The sequence below is a fragment of the Pseudophryne corroboree genome, chromosome 8 (genome assembly GCF_028390025.1).
Source record: "Pseudophryne corroboree isolate aPseCor3 chromosome 8, aPseCor3.hap2, whole genome shotgun sequence".
In the NCBI taxonomy this organism is placed as follows: Eukaryota; Metazoa; Chordata; class Amphibia; order Anura; family Myobatrachidae; genus Pseudophryne; species Pseudophryne corroboree.
Genome location: NC_086451.1, coordinates 5,699,199 through 5,720,334, shown reverse-complemented (window position 1 = coordinate 5,720,334; position 21,136 = coordinate 5,699,199). Strand labels below are relative to the sequence as shown.

Here is a 21,136-nt window from a genome sequence, read left to right as displayed (position 1 = left end):
GCCACCCAGCATGAGAAGCGCCGCCCAGCACAGGGCAAGGCCATCCAGCATGAGAAGTGCCACCCAGCACAAGGCAAGGCCGCCCAGCATGAGAAGCGCCGCCCAGCACAAGGCAAGGCCGCCCAGCATGACAAGCGCTGCCCAGCACAGGGCAAAGAGACCCAGCACAGGGCAAGGCCACCCAGCATGAGAAGCGCCGCCCAGCACAGGGCAAGGCCATCCAGCATGAGAAGTGCCACCCAGCACAAGGCAAGGCCGCCCAGCATGAGAAGCGCCGCCCAGCACAAGGCAAGGCCGCCCAGCATGACAAGCGCTGCCCAGCACAGGGCATGGCTGCCCAGCATGAGAAGAGCTGCCCAGCACAGGGCAAGGCCGCCCAGCATGAGAAGTACCGCACAGCACATGGCAAGGCTGCCCAGCATGAGAAGAGCTGCCCAGCACAGGGCAAGGCCGCCCAGCATGAGAAGTACCGCACAGCACAGGGCAAGGCTGCCCAGCATTAGAAGAGCTGCCCAGCACAGGACAAGGCCGCCCAGCATGAGAAGCGCCACCCAGCACAGGGCAAGGTCACCCAGCATGAGAAGCGCCGCCCAGCACAGGGCAAAGAGACACAGGGCAAGGTCACCCAGCATGAGAAGCACCGCCCAGCACAGGGCAAGGTCACCCAGCATGAGAAGCGCCACCCAGCACAGGGCAAGGCCGCCCAGCATGAGAAGCGCCACCCAGCATGAGAAGAGCCGCCCAGCACAGGGCAAGGTCACCCAGCATGAGAAGAGCCGCCCAGCATGAGAAAAGCCGCACAGCACAGGGCAAGGCCGCCCAGCATGATAAGCGCTGTCCAGCACACACCCAGCATGACAAGTGCTGCCCAGCACAGGGCAAAGAGACACAGGGCAAGGCCACCCAGCATGAGAAGCGCCGCCCCGCACAGGACAAGGTCACCCAGTATGAGAAGTACCGCCCAGCACAGGGCAAGGCCACCCAGCATGAGAAGCGCCGCCCAGCACAGGGCAAGGCCACCCAGCATGAGAAGCGCCACCCAGCACAGGACAAGGCCATCCAGCATGAGAAGCGCCGCCCAGCACAGGACAAGGCCGCCCAGCACAGGGCAAGGCCACCCAGCATGAGAAGAGCTGCCCAGCACAGGACAAGGCCGCCCAGCACAGGGCAAGGCCGCCCAGCATGAGAAGAGCTGCCCAGCACAGGACAAGGCCGCCCAGCACAGGGCAAGGCCGCCCAGCATGAGAAGAGCTGCCCAGCACAGGGCAAGGCCGCCCAGCACAGGGCAAGGCCGCCCAGCATGCGAAGCGCCGCCCAGCACAGGACAAGGTCACCCAGCATGAGAAGCGCCACCCAGCACAGGACAAGGCCGCCCAGCATGAGAAGCGCCGCCCAGCACAGGACAAGGTCACCCAGCATGAGAAGCGCCACCCAGCACAGGACAAGGTCACCCAGCATGAGAAGCACCGCCCAGCACAGGGCAAGGTCACCCAGCATGAGAAGCGCCGCCCAGCACAGGGCAAGGCCGCCCAGCATGAGAAGCGCCGCCCATCACAGGGCAAGGCCGCCCAGCATGAGAAGCGCTGCCCATCACACACCCAGCATGACAAGCGCTGCCCAGCACAGGGCAAAGAGACACAGGGCAAGGTCACCCAGCATGAGAAGCACCGCCCAGCACAGGGCAAGGTCACCCAGCATGAGAAGCGCCACCCAGCACAGGGCAAGGCCGCCCAGCATGAGAAGCGCCACCCAGCATGAGAAGAGCCGCCCAGCACGACAAGCACTGCCCATCACAAGGCAAGGTCACCCAGCATGAGAAGAGCCGCCCAGCATGAGAAAAGCCGCACAGCACAGGGCAAGGCCACCCAGCATGAGAAGCACCGGCCAGCACAGGGCAAGGCCGCCCAGCATGAGAAGTGCCGCCCAGCATGAGAAGCGCCGCCCAGCACAGGGCAAGGCCGCCCAGCATGAGAAGCGCTGCCCAGCACAGGGCAGAGACGCAGCACAGGGCAAGGCCACCCAGCATGAGAAGCGCCGCCCCGCACAGGACAAGGTCACCCAGTATGAGAAGTACCACCCAGCACAGGGCAAGGTCACCCAGCATGTGAAGTACCGCCCAGCACAGGGCAAGGCCACCCAGCATGAGAAGCGCCGCCCAGCACAGGGCAAGGTCACCCAGCATGAGAAGAGCCGCCCAGCATGAGAAAAGCCGCACAGCACAGGGCAAGGCCGCCCAGCATGATAAGCGCTGCCCAGCACACACCCAGCATGACAAGTGCTGCCCAGCACAGGGCAAAGAGACACAGGGCAAGGCCACCCAGCATGAGAAGCGCCGCCCCGCACAGGACAAGGTCACCCAGTATGAGAAGTACCGCCCAGCACAGGGCAAGGCCACCCAGCATGAGAAGCGCCACCCAGCACAGGACAAGGCCATCCAGCATGAGAAGCGCCGCCCAGCACAGGGCAAGGCCGCCCAGCATGAGAAGAGCTGCCCAGCACAGGACAAGGCCGCCCAGCATGAGAAGAGCTGCCCAGCACAGGACAAGGCCGCCCAGCACAGGGCAAGGCCGCCCAGCATGAGAAGAGCTGCCCAGCACAGGACAAGGTCACCCAGCATGAGAAGCGCCACCCAGCACAGGACAAGGCCGCCCAGCATGAGAAGCGCTGCCCAGCACAGGACAAGGTCACCCAGCATGAGAAGCGCCACCCAGCACAGGACAAGGCCGCCCAGCATGAGAAGCGCCGCCCATTGCTGTGATCGCAATCTAATTTCGATTGCAATGCAATTAGATTGCGATCACAGCAACTAGTGTTGACCCCTGCCTGGCGCACCCATGCCAGCCCTAAAACAGTCCAGACATGCCTGCATTGTTCGGACCACTCCCCCATAACGCCACGTTGCCGCCCCAACCACTCCCACCCCAACACCTATGGCTGTCAATCACACTGCAATCGCATCCTTCAGGCATGTGATCAGACTGTGAAAGATCACACATACACTGTGCACAATACCCAAAAATTGCCCGTTTGCGATTTTCGGACATTTGAGACGCAGACTGAATGAGGGTCTATGTTCCCTGTGACAACTCGCTTCCAGTGGGCGAAGGGGGTGTCAGGATCCCTCTCAGTCTGCATACTATACCCCACGTATGTGTATGTGGGACGTGAGTGTACGTAAGACATGTTGTAATCGATTCAGTTCAATGTCACTGCCGTATTAAGCAGTTATTCTAACACACCCGGAACACGCCCGAAGAGTCGTACAGCGTTATGTGCCAACACTGGTGCCCTCCTCTTGCACAGACACAGAAGAAGCTGCCATCGGCTCAGCTCTGCCACTGCTTATAAGCAAGGAAGACTGTAGACATAGACTGTCATTGTGCTGGACAGCGGGAGAATATTTTGGAAGAGGGGAATATCCAAAAAAAATAATAATAATAATTTATGTCACTCATTCAGGCCCTTACTCCGAGTTAGAACTCAGAAGTCAGAGAGAAAAGGGTTGTGCCGTTCCACGGTGCAGATGTAAAATGTGTTATAGTTAGGAAAGGGGGTGTCCTAGCGGAATTTCAGAGAAAAAGCAAAGCTGTCCAGAATTTCTCTGCTACATGCAAAAGCAGGCAGGATTTTTCTGCATGCAAAATCTAAATGCCCTTACACCTCCTGCATCGCAACATGGTGTGTTCCAGAAGCAAATTGCTTTTTATTTTGGTGCCTCGGTAACACTGGCTGCACCGGAATCATTTTGCTCGTTAAAGAAATATGGTTGTAAGAAAGTCTAAACCAAGTCTCTCCAAAAATCCCGTTAAGCCTCGCCATGGTAAATAACCTGCTACAGTACAGGTAAAGGTATTTCGTGCTGCTACTATAAGGAGTTTGTGTGTCCCTGTAGTTGCCTCTACTCTGTTTACTCCAAGGCATTTTCTATTGCACCTGCTGGATAGAGAGCACCTCCACAATTGGGCAATCTCTACCCATTATGGTATTATAGCATCTTCCGCACACTGGGGCTAATTCAGACCCGATCGCTCGATAGGTTTTTTTTGCAGTCCTGCGTTCGCATAGTCGCTGCCCATAGGGGAGTATATTTTAGCTGTGCAAGTGTGTGAACGCATGTGTAGCAGAGCGGTACAAACAGATCTTGTGCAGTCTCTGCGCAGCCCAGGACTTACTCAGCCGCTGCGATCACATCAGCCTGTCCGGGACCGGAATTGACGTCAGACACCCGCCCTGCAAACGCTTGGACATGCCTGCATTTTTCCAAACACTCCTACAAAACGGTCAGTTGCCACCCACAAACGCCCTCTTCCTGTCAATCTCCTTGCAAACGCCCGTGCGAATGTATTCTTTGCAGAAACCCATCGCTGAGCGCCGATCCGCATGCACAGTTTAGACCTGATCGCCCGCTGTACAAAAACGCAGCCTAGCGATCAGGTCTGAACTAGCCCCCCTGAGTCACAATTGTGTCATTACATAAGTGCACAGGTAACTTTATTCTCCATTATCTTACTTTGTGAGAGCAGACATGGATCCTCCGTGTGCCTGGAATGCTGGATTCCCCCTGGCGTTCCGCACAGAAATGAGAATGAAACGCTGTGTGTGTACAAGGACGCCGATACAGAACAATTTGGACGACGTGTCTGCAGGATGCAGCTGTGTACTCCTTGCGGATTTCACGGATAGATTTCTTCGGTGTAAGAAGCCTGTTTAGTTCATTTTACACATCCAGTTCCAGTCAGACTAATGGGATAGTGTCAGTAATAAGCATTTACTAATTGTACGTCCTCTTACTTTGCAGCTGGCCAGATGTATATACCTTCAAAAACAAAAGGAAAAAGAAACAAGTAAATAAATAAAAACCATAATAATTAAGATGGGAAAAGAAAGACGACTTCCAGCGCGCAATTTTAATTTCCAATTGTAAAGTGCAACGGAATATGCTGCGCTATATAAGATACTGTTAATAAATAATTAATAAATAATATTTCAAATGGTAATTTACCACTGTTTGAGTATTTTTCATGTAAAAAAGAAAAAACTATTTGAGTTTTTGGGCCAACCCAATATATAAAAGTATGAAGCCAATCAGCTTCATAATGTTTGTTTATGGGTGTCTATTAACTCCGCCCATTGAATGTGCGTCATTCACGCCTGTCCCGGCGTCCCTGATTAGCTGTATAATATTATACAGTACAGGAATAAAAGGTTTGATCAAAATTTGATGACGGCTTATCATTTTACAATCACAATGTTCTATATGTACATCCAAGTTAAAGCAGGCCGAACGTAATGTAGAATACTTCAATATGATTACTGGCACGGAATCGGGCAGTCACCTCCGTATTGTCTTCATTTACACTTTTACATTATTGATCCGTGAACCTTCTTATACGTGTTATATGGGTCCTATAATAAAAACTTCATATAATTCAACTGCAATGTGTTACTGGGTTTTTATTGGCATACTGTATATCAGGGTTGGTTGGTTTAAACCATATGGGTTTAAAGAACAAACAACAAAAAACCACTCTGGATTGTTTTCTTATGTTGTGACTACAGGTAAGGCGCCGTGACTTCTTACAAATGCCTATTGTAAAGGAATCCCCCCGTATTATTCAACATAATTTTTTTCCTTTTTTTTTTCTGTTTTTTATTATTGAAGCATCACGTGTAATACAAAGTATACTTCACAATAGTGCACTAGCAATGGACAATGGCCCCAGTAGAACATAAAATAAAAACAGTACTATCTTGACATAGGTGGTCATTCCAAGTTGTTCGATTGCAGATTTCGGTCGCAGCGCAGCGTTTTGTAAAAAAGCGGCACTTCTGCGCATGCGTAAGTGCCGCAATGCGCACGCGCAACGTACTTTCACAACAGCCGAAGTAGTTTCACGCAAGGTCTAGCGAAGCTTTTCAGTCGCAGTGCTGGCCGCAGAGTGATTGACATGAAGTGGGCGTTTCTGGGTGGAAACTGACCGTTTTCTGGGAGTGTGTGGAAAAACGCAGGCGTGTCAGAAACAAACGCAGGCGTGCTTGGGGAAATGCAGGCGTGGCTGGCCGAACGCAGGAGCGTGGTCATGCCGTCAAAAATAAGATTTTAAACCTATCGGTACATCTTTTTCTCGTAGTCCGTAGAGGATGCTGGGGACTCCGTAAGGACCATGGGGAATAGACGGGCTCCACAGGAGACATGGGCACTAAAAAGAACTTTAGATATGGGTGTGCACTGGCTCCTCCCTCTATGCCCCTCCTCCAGACCTCAGAGAAACTGTGCCCAGAGGAGACGGACAGTACGAGGAAAGGATTTTAGTTAATCTAAGGGCAAGATTCATACCAGCCCACACCATTCACACCGTATAACCTGGAATATACTAACCAGTTAACAGCATGAAACAAAACAGCATCAGCTCTAGACTGATCAAAACTGTAACATAACCCTTACGTAAGCAAAAACTATATACAAGTCTTGCAGAGTTTAGTCCGCACTGGGACGGGCGCCCAGCATCCTCTACGGACTAGGAGAAAAAGATTTACCGGTAGGTTTAAATCTTATTTTCTCTTACGTCCTAGAGGATGCTGGGGACTCCGTAAGGACCATGGGGATTATACCAAAGCTCCAAAACGGGCGGGAGAGTGCGGATGACTCTGCAGCACCGATTGAGCAAACATGAGGTCCTCATCAGCCAGGGTATCAAACTTGTAGAACTTTGCAAAGGTGTTTGAACCCGACTAAGTCGCCGCTCGGCAAAGCTGTAATGCCGAGACACCTCGGGCAGCCGCCCAAGAAGAGCCCACTTTCCTAGTGGAATGGGCCTTTACCAAATTTGGTAACTGCAATCCAGCCGTAGAATGAGCTTGCTGAATCGTGTTACAGATCCAGCGAGCAATAGTCTGCTTAGAAGCAGGAGCGCTAACCTTGTTGGCTGCATACAGAACAAACAGTGCCTCTGTTTTCCTAACCTGAGCCGTTCTGGTCACGTAAATTTTCAATGCCCTGACCACATCAAGGGACTCGGAATCCTCCAAGTCCCACGTAGCCACAGGCACCACAATAGGTTGGTTCATATGAAAAGATGAAATCACCTTTGGCAAAAATTGAGGATGAGTCCGCAACTCCGCTCTATCCACGTGGAAAATCAGATAGGGGCTTTTGTGAGATAAAGCCGCCAACTCAGACACTCGCCTTGCCGATGCCAAGGCCAACAACATGACCACTTTCCAAGTGAGGTACTTTAATTCCACCGTTTGAAGAGGCTCAAACCAGTGAGACTTAAGGAACCTTAACACCACGTTAAGGTCCCATGGTGCCACTGGAGGCACAAAAGGAGGCTGGATATGCAGCACTCCCTTCACAAAAGTCTGGACTTCTGGGAGAGAAGCCAATTCCTTCCGAAAGAAAATGGATAGGGCCGAAATCTGAACCTTAATGGAGCCTAATTTTAGGCCCAAATTCACTCCAGTCTGTAGGAAGTGAAGGAAACGGCCCAGATGGAATTCTTCCGGAGGAGCATTCCTGGACTCACACCAAGATACATACTTCCTCTATATACGGTGATAATGTTTCGCTGTCGCGTCCTTCCTAGCCTTTATCAGAGTAGGAATGACCTCATCCGGAATGCCCTTTTCCGCTAGGATTCGGCAATCAACCGCCATGCCGTCAAACGCAGCCGCGGTAAGTCCTGGAACAGACAGGGCCCTTGTTGCAACAGGTCTTCTCTGAGAGGAAGAGGCCACGGATCTTCTGTGAGCATTTCCTGCAGATCCGGATACCAGGCCCTCGAGGCCAATCTGGAACAATGAGAATTGTCTGTACTCCTCTTCGTCTTAGGATTCTCAATATCTTGGAGATGAGAAGAAGAGGAGGGAACACATAGACCGACTGGAACACCCACGTGTCACCAGAGCGTCCACTGCTACCGCCTGAGGGTCCCTTGACCTGGCGCAATACCTCGGAAGCTTCTTGTTGAGGCGCGAAGCCATCATGTCTATTTGAGGCAGTCCCCACTGACTTGCAATCTCTGCAAAGACATCCTGATGAAGTCCCCACTCTCCTGGATGTAGATCGTGTCTGCTGAGGAAATCCGCTTCCCAGTTGTCCACTCCCGGAATGAAGACTGCTGTCAGAGCGCTTACATGATGTTCCGCCCAGCGAAGAATCCTGGTGGCATCTGCCATTGCCACTCTGCTCTTTGTTCCGCCCTGACGGTTTACATGAGCCACTGCGGTGATGTTGTCTGACTGAATCAGAACCGGTAGGTCGTGAAGCAAATTCTCCGCTTGACGAAGGCCGTTGTATATGGCCCTTAATTCCAGTACATTGATGTGTAGACAAGCCTCCTGGCTTGACCATAGACCCTGGAAGTTTCTTCCCTGTGTGACTGCTCCCCATCCTCGGAGGCTCGCGTCCGTGGTTACCAGAACCCAGTCCTGAATGCCGAACCTGCGACCCTGTAGAAGGTGAGCACTCTGCAGGCACCACAGGAGAGATACCCTGGCCCTGGGGGACAGGCTGATCATCTGATGAATCTGTAGATGTGACCCGGACCACTTGTCCAGAAGGTCCCACTGAAAAGTCCTCGTGACTTTGGGAGATTGAGAATCCAGCCGTGCTGCTGCAACACCCTCAGGGAGAGTGATACGTTGTTCAGCAACTGCTCTCTTGATCTCGCTTTTATTAGGAGATCGTCCAAGTACGGGATAATTGTGACCCCCTGCTTGTGCAGGAGCACCATCATTTCCGCCATTACCTTGGTGAAAATCCTCGGGGCCGTGGAAAGCCCAAACGGCAACGTCTGAAATTGGTAATGACAATCCTCTACAGCAAATCTCAGGAACGCCTGATGAGGCGGATATATGGGGACATGAAGGTATGCATCCTTGATGTCCAGGGACACCATATAATCCCCCCTTCCAGGCTGGCGATGACCGCTCTGAGTGATTTCATCTTGAACTTGAACCTTTTTAAGTATAGGTTTAAGGATTTTAAATTCAGAATGGGTCTGACCGAACCGTCCGGTTTCGGGACCACAAACAGGGTTGAGTAATACCCCATCCCCTGCTGAAGCAGGGGAACTTTGACCACCACTTGTTCAAGACACAATTTTTGAATTGCATTTAAAAAACTACCTCCCTCTCTGGGGAAGAAGCCGGCAGGGCCGATTTGAAAAACCGGCGATGAGGCACCTCTTTGAATTCCAGTTTGTAACCCTGGGAAACTATGTCTATTGCCCAGGGATCCACCTGTGAGTGAACCCAGACGTGGCTGAAAAATCGAAGACGTGCCCCCACTGGGGCGGACTCCCTCAGCGGAGCCCCAGCGTCATGCGGTGGATTTTGTAGAAGCCGGGGAGGATTTCTGCTCCTGGGAACTAGCTGTAGTTGGCAGCTTTTTCCCCCTGCCCTTACCTCTGGCAAGAAAGGAAGATCCCCGTACTCTCTTGGATTTATGCGACCGAAAGGACTGCATCTGATAAAGTGGCGTTTTCTTAGGCTCTGAGGAAACATAAGGCAAAAAAGTTGATTTACCAGCAGTAGCTGTGGAGACCAGGTCCGTGAGACCTTCCCCAAACAATTCCTCACCCTTGTAAGGCAAAACCTCCATGTGCCTCTTCGAGTCGGCATCACCCGTCCATTGTCGGGTCCATAGGGCTCGCCTAGCAGAAATCGCCATAGCGTTGGCTCTGGAACCCAGTAGCCCAACGTCTCTCTGAGCATCTCTCATATATAGGACAGCATCCTTAATGTGACCCAGGGTCAATAAAATGGTTTCCTTATCCAGCGTATCAATATCAGCAGATAAGGTATCTGTCCATGCTGCTACAGCGCTACAAACCCAATCCGACGCTATCGCCGGTCTGAGTAATGTACCAGTATGTGTGTAAATTGACTTCAAGGTAGTCTCCTGCCTGCGATCCGCAGGATCCTTGAGGGATGCGGTATCTTGAGATGGCAGCGCTACCTTTGTGGATAAGCGTGTCAACGCTTTGTCCACCCTTGGGGAGTATTCCGACCGTATCCTGTCCTTAGCCGGGAAAGGATACGCCATAGGGCTAAAACACACTACCCGGCTTTTTCCCGTGCCGGCATTGTAGTTAACAGTGTGAGGGGTAGGGTCCCTTCACACTGCACGGCCCCGGCCCGGCTGCCGGGTTGCAGCCGGGTCTCACCACTAGAAGTCCGGCTGCCGGGCGGCCGCCGGGCCGTCTTTGCAGCCAGTAAACCGTGTGTGTGAAGGGGAGCTTTCACACACGTTTTTTTCTGAAGCCGTGTCTGATGCTGCGCATGCGCACAGCATCACACACGGCTCAAAGCCGTCCTGTGTGACAGACACTGCCGGTTTCTCCCGGATGGCAAAAAGCCGGACAAAGTTTGTCCGGCTTTTTGCCATCTGGGAAAAACCGGAGTGTGTGTTACAGCCCATAAGAATCCTTTTGGGAATCTGCAGTTTCTTGTCTGGAGTTTCCCAAGCCCTTTCAAACAACTCATTTAGCTCATGTGAACGGGGAAAAGTGACCTCAGGCTTCTTTTCTTTAAACATGTGGACCCTCATGTCAGGTACAGAGGGGTCATCTGTGATATGCAACACATCTTTTATTGCAATAATCATATAATGAATACTTTTAGCTAGTGATGTGCACCGGACATTTTTCGGGTTTTGTGTTTTGGTTTTGGATTCGGTTCCGCGGCCGTGTTTTGGATTCGGACGCGTTTTGGCAAAACCTCACCGAAAATTTTTTGTCGGATTCGGGTGTGTTTTGGATTCGGGTGTTTTTTACAAAAAACCCTAAAAAACAGCTTAAATCATAGAATTTGGGGGTCATTTTGATCCCATAGTTTTATTAACCTCAATAACCATAATTTCCACTCATTTCCAGTCTATTCTGAACACCTCACACCTCACAATATTATTTTTAGTCCTAAAATTTGCACCGAGGTCGCTGGATGGCTAAGCTAAGCGACACAAGTGGCCGACACAAACACCTGGCCCATCTAGGAGTGGCACTGCAGTGTCAGACAGGATGGCACTTCAAAAAAATTGTCCCCAAACAGCACATGATGCAAAGAAAAAAAGAGGCGCACCAAGGTCGCTGTGTGACTAAGCTAAGCGACACAAGTGGCCGACACAAACACCTGGCCCATCTAGGAGTGGCACTGCAGTGTCAGACAGGATGGCACTTCAAAAAAATAGTCCCCAAACAGCACATGATGCAAAGAAAAAAAGAGGCGCACCAAGGTCGCTGTGTGACTAAGCTAAGCGACACAAGTGGCCGACACAAACACCTGGCCCATCTAGGAGTGGCACTGCAGTGTCAGACAGGATGGCACTTCAAAAAAGTTGTCCCCAAACAGCACATGATGCAAAGAAAAAAAGAGGCGCACCAAGGTCGCTGTGTGACTAAGCTAAGCGACACAAGTGGCCGACACAAACACCTGGCCCATCTAGGAGTGGCACTGCAGTGTCAGGCAGGATGGCACTTCAAAAAAATTGTCCCCAAACAGCACATGATGCAAAGAAAAAATAAGAATTTACTTACCGATAATTCTATTTCTCGGAGTCCGTAGTGGATGCTGGGGTTCCTGAAAGGACCATGGGGAATAGCGGCTCCGCAGGAGACAGGGCACAAAAAAGTAAAGCTTTACTAGGTCAGGTGGTGTGCACTGGCTCCTCCCCCTATGACCCTCCTCCAGACTCCAGTTAGGTACTGTGCCCGGACGAGCATACACAATAAGGGAGGCATTTTGAATCCCGGGTAAGACTCATACCAGCCACACCAATCACACCGTACAACTTGTGATCTAAACCCAGTTAACAGTATGACAACAGAAAGGGCCTCTTAAAGATGGCTCCTTAACAATAACCCGAATTAGTTAACAATAACTATGTACAAGTATTGCAGATAATCCGCACTTGGGATGGGCGCCCAGCATCCACTACGGACTCCGAGAAATAGAATTATCGGTAAGTAAATTCTTATTTTCTCTATCGTCCTAAGTGGATGCTGGGGTTCCTGAAAGGACCATGGAGATTATACCAAAGCTCCCAAACGGGCGGGAGAGTGCGGATGACTCTGCAGCACCGAATGAGAGAACTCCAGGTCCTCCTTTGCCAGGGTATCAAATTTGTAAAATTTTACAAACGTGTTCTCCCCCGACCACGTAGCTGCTCGGCAGAGTTGTAATGCCGAGACCCCTCGGGCAGCCGCCCAAGATGAGCCCACCTTCCTTGTGGAGTGGGCTTTTACAGTTTTAGGCTGTGGCAGGCCTGCCACAGAATGTGCAAGTTGAATTGTGTTACAAATCCAACGAGCAATCGACTGCTTAGAAGCAGGTGCGCCCAACTTGTTGGGTGCATACAATATAAACAGCGAGTCAGATTTTCTGACTCCAGCCGTCCTTGCAATGTATATTTTTAAGGCTCTGACAACGTCCAACAACTTGGAGTCCTCCAAGTCGCTAGTGGCCGCAGGCACCACAATAGGTTGGTTCAGATGAAATGCTGATACCACTTTAGGGAGAAAATGCGGACGAGTCCGCAGTTCTGCCCTATCCGAATGGAAGATTAGATAAGGACTTTTATAAGATAAAGCCGCCAATTCAGATACTCTCCTGGCAGAGGCCAGGGCTAGTAACATAGTCACTTTCAATGTGAGATATTTCAAATCCACCTTTTTCAATGGTTCAAACCAATGGGATTTGAGGAAATCTAAAACTACATTTAGATCCCACGGTGCCACCGGAGGCACCACAGGAGGCTGTATATGCAGTACTCCCTTGACAAAAGTCTGGACCTCAGGGACAGAGGCCAATTCTTTTTGGAAGAATATTGACAGGGCCGAAATTTGAACCTTAATGGATCCCAATTTGAGACCCATAGATAATCCTGATTGCAGGAAATGTAGGAAACGACCCAGTTGGAATTCCTCCGTCGGAACCCTCCGATCCTCGCACCACGCTACATATTTTCGCCAAATGCGGTGATAATGTGTCACGGTGACTTCCTTCCGTGCCTTAATCAAGGTAGGAATGACTTCTTCTGGAATGCCTTTCCCTTTTAGGATCTGGCGTTCAACCGCCATGCCGTCAAACGCAGCCGCGGTAAGTCTTGAAAAAGACAGGGACCCTGCTGTAGCAGGTCCCTTCTCAGAGGTAGAGGCCACGGTTCGTCCGTGAGCATCTCTTGAAGTTCCGGATACCAAGTCCTTCTCGGCCAATCCGGAACCACTAGTATTGTTCTTACTCTTCTTTGCCGTATGATCTTCAATACCTTTGGTATGAGCGGCAGAGGAGGAAACACATACACTGACTGGTACACCCAAGGAGTTACCAGTGCGTCCACAGCTATTGCCTGTGGATCTCTTGACCTGGCGCAATATTTGTCCAGTTTCTTGTTGAGGCGAGACGCCATCATGTCTACAATTGGTCTTTCCCAACGGTCTATTAACATGTTGAAGACTTCTGGATGTAGACCCCACTCTCCCGGATGAAGATCGTGTCTGCTGAGGAAGTCTGCTTCCCAGTTGTCCACGCCCGGGATGAACACTGCTGACAGTGCTATCACGTGATTCTCCGCCCAGCGAAGAATCTTGGCAGCTTCTGCCATTGCACTCCTGCTTCTTGTGCCGCCCTGCCTGTTTACATGGGCGACCGCCGTGATGTTGTCCGACTGAATCAACACCGGCTTTCCTTGCAGGAGAAGTTCCGCCTGGCTTAGAGCATTGTAGATTGCTCTTAGTTCCAGAATGTTTATGTGAAGAGACTTTTCCAGACTCGTCCATACTCCCTGGAAGTTTCTTCCTTGTGTGACTGCTCCCCAGCCTCTCAGGCTGGCATCCGTGGTCACCAGGATCCAATCCTGAATGCCGAATCTGCGGCCTTCTAATAGGTGAGCCTTCTGCAACCACCACAGAAGTGACACCCTTGTCTTTGGTGACAGGGTTATTCGCAGGTGCATCTGCAGATGCGACCCTGACCATTTGTCCAACAGATCCCTTTGGAATATTCTTGCATGGAATCTGCCGAATGGAATTGCTTCGTAAGAAGCCACCATTTTTCCCAGGACTCTTGTGCATTGATGTACTGACACTTTTCCTGGTTTTAGGAGGTTCCTGACCAGATCGGATAACTCCTTGGCTTTTTCCTCTGGAAGGAAAACCTTTTTCTGAACCGTGTCCAGAATCATTCCTAGGAACAGCAGACGAGTTGTCGGGATTAAATGGGATTTTGGAATATTCAGAATCCACCCGTGTTGTCTTAGCACCTCTTGAGATAGTGCTAAAGCTGTCTCCAGCTGTTCTCTGGACCTTGCCCTTATTAGGAGATCGTCCAAGTATGGGATAACTAATACGCCTTTTCTTCGAAGAAGAATCATCATCTCGGCCATTACCTTGGTAAAGACCCGAGGCGCCGTGGACAATCCGAACGGCAGCGTCTGAAACTGATAGTGGCAGTTTTGAACAATGAACCTGAGGTACCCTTGGTGTGCGGGGTAAATCGGAACGTGTAGATACGCATCCTTGATGTCCAAGGATACCATAAAGTCCCCTTCTTCCAGGTTCGCTATCACTGCTCTGAGTGACTCCATCTTGAACTTGAACTTTTTTATGTAGAGGTTCAAGGACTTCAGATTTAGAATAGGCCTTACCGAGCCATCCGGCTTCGGTACCACAAATAGAGTGGAATAATACCCCTTTCCTTGTTGTAATAGGGGTACTTTGACTATCACCTGCTGAGCGTACAGCTTGTGAATGGCTTCCAACACCCTCTCCCTTTCGGAAGAGACGGTTGGTAAGGCAGACTTCAGGAAACGATGAGGAGGATCCGTCTCTAATTCCAACCTGTACCCCTGAGATATTATCTGCAGGATCCAGGGGTCTACCTGCGAGTGAGCCCACTGCGCGCTGTAATTTTTGAGACGGCCCCCCACTGTCCCCGAGTCCGCTTGAGAGGCCCCAGCGTCATGCTGAGGTTTTTGCAGGAGCCGGGGAGGGCTTCTGTTCCTGGGAAGGAGCTGCCTGTTGGTGTCTCTTCCCTCTTCCTCTGCCTCGTGGCAGGTACGACAAGCCCTTTGCTCTCTTATTTTTGTAGGAGCGAAAAAGCTGCGGTTGAAAGGTCGGTGCCTTTCTCTGTTGGGGAGTGACTTGAGGTAAAAAAGTGGATTTCCCGGCAGTAGCCGTGGCCACCAAGTCTGATAGACCAACTCCAAATAACTCCTCCCCTTTATACGGCAAAACCTCCATGTGACGTTTTGAATCCGCATCGCCTGTCCACTGTCGTGTCCATAAGGCTCTTCTGGCTGAAATGGACATAGCACTCACCCGAGATGCCAGTGTGCAAATATCCCTCTGTGCATCACGCATATAGATAAATGCATCCTTTATTTGTTCTAACGACAGTAAAACATTGTCCCTATCTAGGGTATCAATATTTTCAATCAGGGATTCTGACCAAACTACTCCAGCACTGCACATCCAGGCAGTTGCTATAGCTGGTCGTAGTATAACACCTGCATGTGTGTATATATTCTTTTGAATAACTTCCATCTTTCTATCTGATGGATCCTTAAGTGCGGCCGTCTCAGGAGAGGGTAACGCCACTTGTTTGGATAAGCGTGTGAGCGCCTTGTCCACCTTAGGGGGTGTTTCCCAGCGCGCCCTAACCTCTGGCGGGAAAGGGTATAATGCCAATAACTTTTTTGAAATTATCAACTTTTTATCAGGAGCAACCCACGCTTCATCACACACGTCATTTAATTCTTCTGATTCAGGAAAAACTGTTTGTAGTTTTTTCACACCATACATAATACCCTGTTTTACGGTATCTGTAGTATCAGCTAAATGTAACGTCTCCTTCATTGCCAAAATCATATAACGTGTGGCCCTACTGGAAAATACGTTTGAATTTCTACCGTCGTCACTGGAATCAGTGCCCGTGTCTGGGTCTGTGTCGACCGACTGAGGCAAAGGGCGTTTTACAGCCCCTGACGGTGTTTGAGGCGCCTGGACAGGCATTAATTGATTGTCCGGCCGCCTCATGTCCTCAACTGACTGTTTAAGGGAAGATAAACCATCACGTAATTCCACAAATAAAGGCATCCATTCTGGTGTCGACCCCCTGGGGGGTGACATCTGCATATTTGGCAATTGCTCCGCCTCCACACCAATATCGTCCTCATACATGTCGACACCACGTACCGACACACACCGCAAACTCACAGGGAATGCTCTAATGAAGACAGGACCCACTAGCCCTTTTGGGGAGACAGAGGGAGAGTCTGCCAGCACACACCACAAAGCGCTATATATACAAGGGATATCCTTATATTAAGTGCTCCCTTATAGCTGCTTTAATATATATATATATATAGCCATTAATGTGCCCCCCCTCTCTGTTTTACCCTGTTTCTGTAGTGCAGTGCAGGGGAGAGACCTGGGAGCCGTTCTGACCAGCGGAGCTGTGACAGAAAATGGCGCCGTGTGCTGAGGAGATAGGCCCCGCCCCTTTTTCGGCGGGTTCTTCTCCCGCTATTTTTCCAGTCAGGCAGGGGTTAAATATCTCCATATAGCCCCTATGGGCTATATGTGAGGTATTTTTAGCCTTGTATAAGGTTTATATTTGCCTCTCAGAGCGCCCCCCCCCAGCGCTCTGCACCCTCAGTGACTGCCCAGTGAAGTGTGCTGAGAGGAAAATGGCGCACAGCTGCAGTGCTGTGCGCTACCTTATGAAGACTGAGGAGTCTTCAGCCGCCGGTTTCCGGACCTCTTCACGCTTCAGCATCTGCAAGGGGGTCGGCGGCGCGGCTCCGGGACCGGACTCCACGGCTGGGCCTGTGTTCGATCCCTCTGGAGCTAATGGTGTCCAGTAGCCAAGCAGCAAATCCACTCTGCATGCAGGTGAGTTTACTACTTTCCCCCTAAGTCCCACGTTGCAGTGATCCTGTTGCCAGCAGGACTCACTGTAAAGAAAAAAACCTAAACTAAACTTTCTCTAAGCAGCTCTTTAGGAGAGCCACCTAGATTGCACCCTTCTCGTTCGGGCACAAAATCTAACTGGAGTCTGGAGGAGGGTCATAGGGGGAGGAGCCAGTGCACACCACCTGACCTAGTAAAGCTTTACTTTTTTGTGCCCTGTCTCCTGCGGAGCCGCTATTCCCCATGGTCCTTTCAGGAACCCCAGCATCCACTTAGGACGATAGAGAAAAAGAGGCGCACCACAGGTATAAAATGTAGATGGATAGTATACTTAATGATGACACAGAGGTAGGTACAGCAGTGGCCTTCCATACTGCTATATATAGTATACTGGTGGTCACTGTGTCAGCAAACTGCAAAACTAAAATGCACCACAGGTATAGAATGTAGATGGATAGTATACTTAATGACGACACAGAGGTAGGTACAGCAGTGGCCTTCCGTACCGTACTGCTATATATAGTATACTGGTGGTCACTGTGTCAGCAAACTGCAAAACTAAAATGCACCACCAGGTATAGAATGTAGATGGATAGTATACTTAATGACGACACAGAGGTAGGTACAGCAGTGGCCTTCCGTACCGTACTGCTATATATAGTATACTGGTGGTCACTGTGTCAGCAAACTGCAAAACTAAAATGCACCACAGGTAAAGAATGTAGTTGGATAGTATACTTATTGACGACACAGAGGTAGGTACAGCAGTGGCCTACTGTACCGTAATGCTATATATTATATACTGGTGGTCACTGGTCAGCAAAACTCTGCACTGTACTCCTCCTATATAATATTATACTGGTGGTCCCCAGTCCCCACAATAAAGCAGCACACTGAGCACAGACATGGAGTGTTTTTCAGGCAGACAACGTATACTGGTGGTCACTGTCAGCAAAACTCTGCACTGTACTCCTGCTATATAATACAGCTGCTCCCCAGTCCCCACAATTAAGCAGTGTGAGCACAGATATATGCAGCACACTGAGCACAGATATGGAGCGTTTTTTTCAGGCAGAGAACGGATAACTGGTGGTCACTGATCAGCAAAACTCTGCACTGTACTCCTCCTATATACAGCTGCTCCCCAGCCCTCCCCACAATTAAGCAATAGTGCACAATCAAGTTCAACAATAACGGAGACGACGCCAGCCACGTCCTCTCCCTAACATTTCCAATGCACGAGTGAAAATGGCGGTGACGCGCGGCTGCTTATATAGAATCCGAATCTCGCGAGAATCCGACAGCGGGATGATGACGTTCGGGCGCGCTCGGGTTACCCGAGCCATACGGGAGAATCCGAGTATGGCTCGGACCCGTGTAAAAAGGGTGAAGTTCGGGGGGGTTCGGTTTCCGAGAAACCGAACCCGCTCATCACTACTTTTAGCCAACCTTGGCTGCAACTTCGCATCATCATAGTCGACACTGGAGTCAGAATCCGTGTCGGTATCAGTGTCTACTACTTGGGATAGTGGGCGCTTTTGAGACCCAGAAGGTCCCTGCGACATAGTGAAAGGCAGGGCTAGACTCCCTGTACATTCCCTGGACTCAGCTTTGTCCAACCTTTTGTGTAATAAATTCACATTTGCATTTAAAACATTCCACATAACCAACCAGTCAGGTGTCGGCCTTGCCGACGGAGACACCACACTCATTTGCTCCACCTCCTCCCTAGAAGAGCCTTCCGCTTCAGACATGCCGACACACGCGTACCGACACCCCACACACTCAGAGAAATCTCTAATCTGGAGACAGTTCCCCCACAAGGCCCTTTGGAGAGACAGAGAGAGAGTATGCCAGCACACACCCAGCGCCAATGACCCTGAAAAAAATTCCCAGATAGATATAGCGCTTTATATATATATATATATATATATATATTTACTACGCCAATTATGTGCACCCCCCCTTTCTTTAAAACCCTCTGTCACCGTGTTCAGCAGGGGAGAGTCCGGGGAGCCAGCTTCTCAGCGTGTGCTGTGGAGAAAATGGCGCTGGTTAGTGCTGAGGGATCAAGCTCTGCCCCCCCAGCGGCGGGCTTCGGTCCAGCTCGAGTCCTTCAAAAACTGGCGGGGGATACCTATATACAGCCCCAGAGCCTATATATATATATATATAACTTTTGGCCAGTCCTAGAGGTGTCAATTGCTGCCCAGGGCGCCCCCCCTGCACCCATCAGTGCCTGCCGTGTCCTGTGTGGGAGCAATGGGGCGCAGCGTTACCGCTGTGAAGATCTGAAGTCTTCTGCCGCCTCTGAAGTCTTCTTTCTTTTTATACTCACCCGGCTTCTATCTTCCGGCTCTGTGAGGAGGACGGCGGCGCGGCTCCGGGACGAACTGCGAGGGGAGACCTGCGTTCTGACTCCATCTGGAGCTAATGGTGTCCAGTGGCCTAAGAAGCAGAGCCTAGCAGTTAAGTAGGTTTGCTTCTCTCTCCTCAGTCCCATGATGCAGGGAGTCTGTTGCCAGCAGTGCACCCTGAAAATAAAAAAACCTAATAAATATCTTTCTTTCAGAGAACTCAGGAGAGCTCCCTGTAGTGCACCCAGTCTCCTCTGTATCAAACTGAGGTCTGGAGGAGGGGCATAGAGGCAGGAGCCAGTGCACACCCATTCTAAAGTTCTTTATAGTGCCCATGTCTCCTGCGGAGCCCGTCTATACCCCATGGTCCTTACGGAGTCCCCAGCATCCTCTAGGACGTAAGAGAAACAGGAACTAAATAGTCTGAATTGATTGCAAGCTAGGAGTAGGTCTGGAGCTGCTCAGAAACTGCACAATTTTTTTTGTTGCTGCGCTGCGATCCTTTCGTTCGCACTTCTGCTAAGCTAAGATACACTCCCAGAGGGCGGCGGCTTAGCGTTTGCATGGCTGCTAAAAGCAGCTAGCGAGCGAACAACTCGGAATGAGGGCCATAGACAATACAATAGTACAGAAACAATACACAATGTCTCCGGCTGATAATAAAGACAATGAAATTGCCATCTTTACCTATAACAGAATCCTTGCAAGAGAAATGTAGTGGCACTTAAAAATATAAGTGGAGCAAGATTTCTCCATCAGAGTAAAGCACCATATGGCAGGTTCAAACAAAGAGTAACAAACATGAAAAACAAACAAAAAAAACCCCAAAACAAACAAAAAGGGTTCCGTCTCTCACCCCTCCGCACACACCCCTCGGGAGACCCCCTCCTCTGCCTTATTCCACATTCTTGTTGCTTGTGGTTTTCATATGAGTGAGCTAAACCAATGCAGTAAATGCACACAGTCAACAGAGATATAGGGAGGGTGAACCAGATCAGAGAGGTACTAAATCTGCCTAGCATCAGCTAAGACTCCACAAACTCCTCCCCTAACAATCCTATAGGACAGGAGAATACCACAACTAACATTCTCAGTCTTAAAGGGTCAACATCTCCAACACATTAATTATATAATACACAGAGAAAATCCTCATGGTTTAATCTCATGTTTATTCCAATTCAAACCCTTCAGGGCGGGATGTACTAATGTACATCGCCGCCCATCGCCACGATGCTGATCGCATATGTACTAACATTCCGATAAGAGCTGTCCTCCGCGATGCACAGCAGCAGCCTGACTTCCGGGATTTGGCCCCAGAAGTCAGTCTGCGCATGCGCGGGGTGACGGGGGGCGGCCGCAGGGCATGCTGGGATCCCTCACACAGCGCCGCGGAGAGAAGCCCATAGGCTTCTATGGACTATCGCCAGCTAAAGCTGGCGAACCCCGCCGCGGCGCTGACCAGCCGGACGGGGCTTAGTACATCAGGAAAATGCGGTAAACAGGGGGTTTACCGCATTTTCTGCTTAGTACATCCGGCTGTCAGTCTTATTGAGATGTCTGAGTGTACTTTGTATGTTTTATTATGTTTAGTCTGTCTACATATATTCAGATGTAATAGGAATAATAAGCAGTAAAAATCTGGTTTTATTGAAAGATGTAAAATAAATCATATCAAAGCCTAATAACTTTGGATTCTTAGGGGTATATTCAATTAAGGTCGAAACTGCCGTCTTGTCGAAAAGACGGCAGTTTTCGACCTTTTCAGGTTGGAAGGGGTTCCGACCTATTCAGTCCCCAGCTTTTTTATTCGACAAGTCGGGGAATTCGATTTGTCGAATAGTACGTGAATTGGCGGTATAGCTGCCGATT

General features: G+C 50.3%; 1 protein-coding gene across 1 annotated transcript in view; it reads right to left on the bottom strand.

Annotated features, from left to right (window-relative positions):
- The window catches only part of ADAMTSL2 (ADAMTS like 2), a 414,165-nt gene that overhangs the window by 241,524 nt on the left and 151,505 nt on the right, over positions 1–21,136 (bottom strand). The window contains exon 2 of the mRNA XM_063935800.1: positions 4,511–4,816. The gene's annotated coding sequence lies outside the window, so the exon portion shown is untranslated. The remainder of the gene's footprint in view (positions 1–4,510; positions 4,817–21,136) is intronic.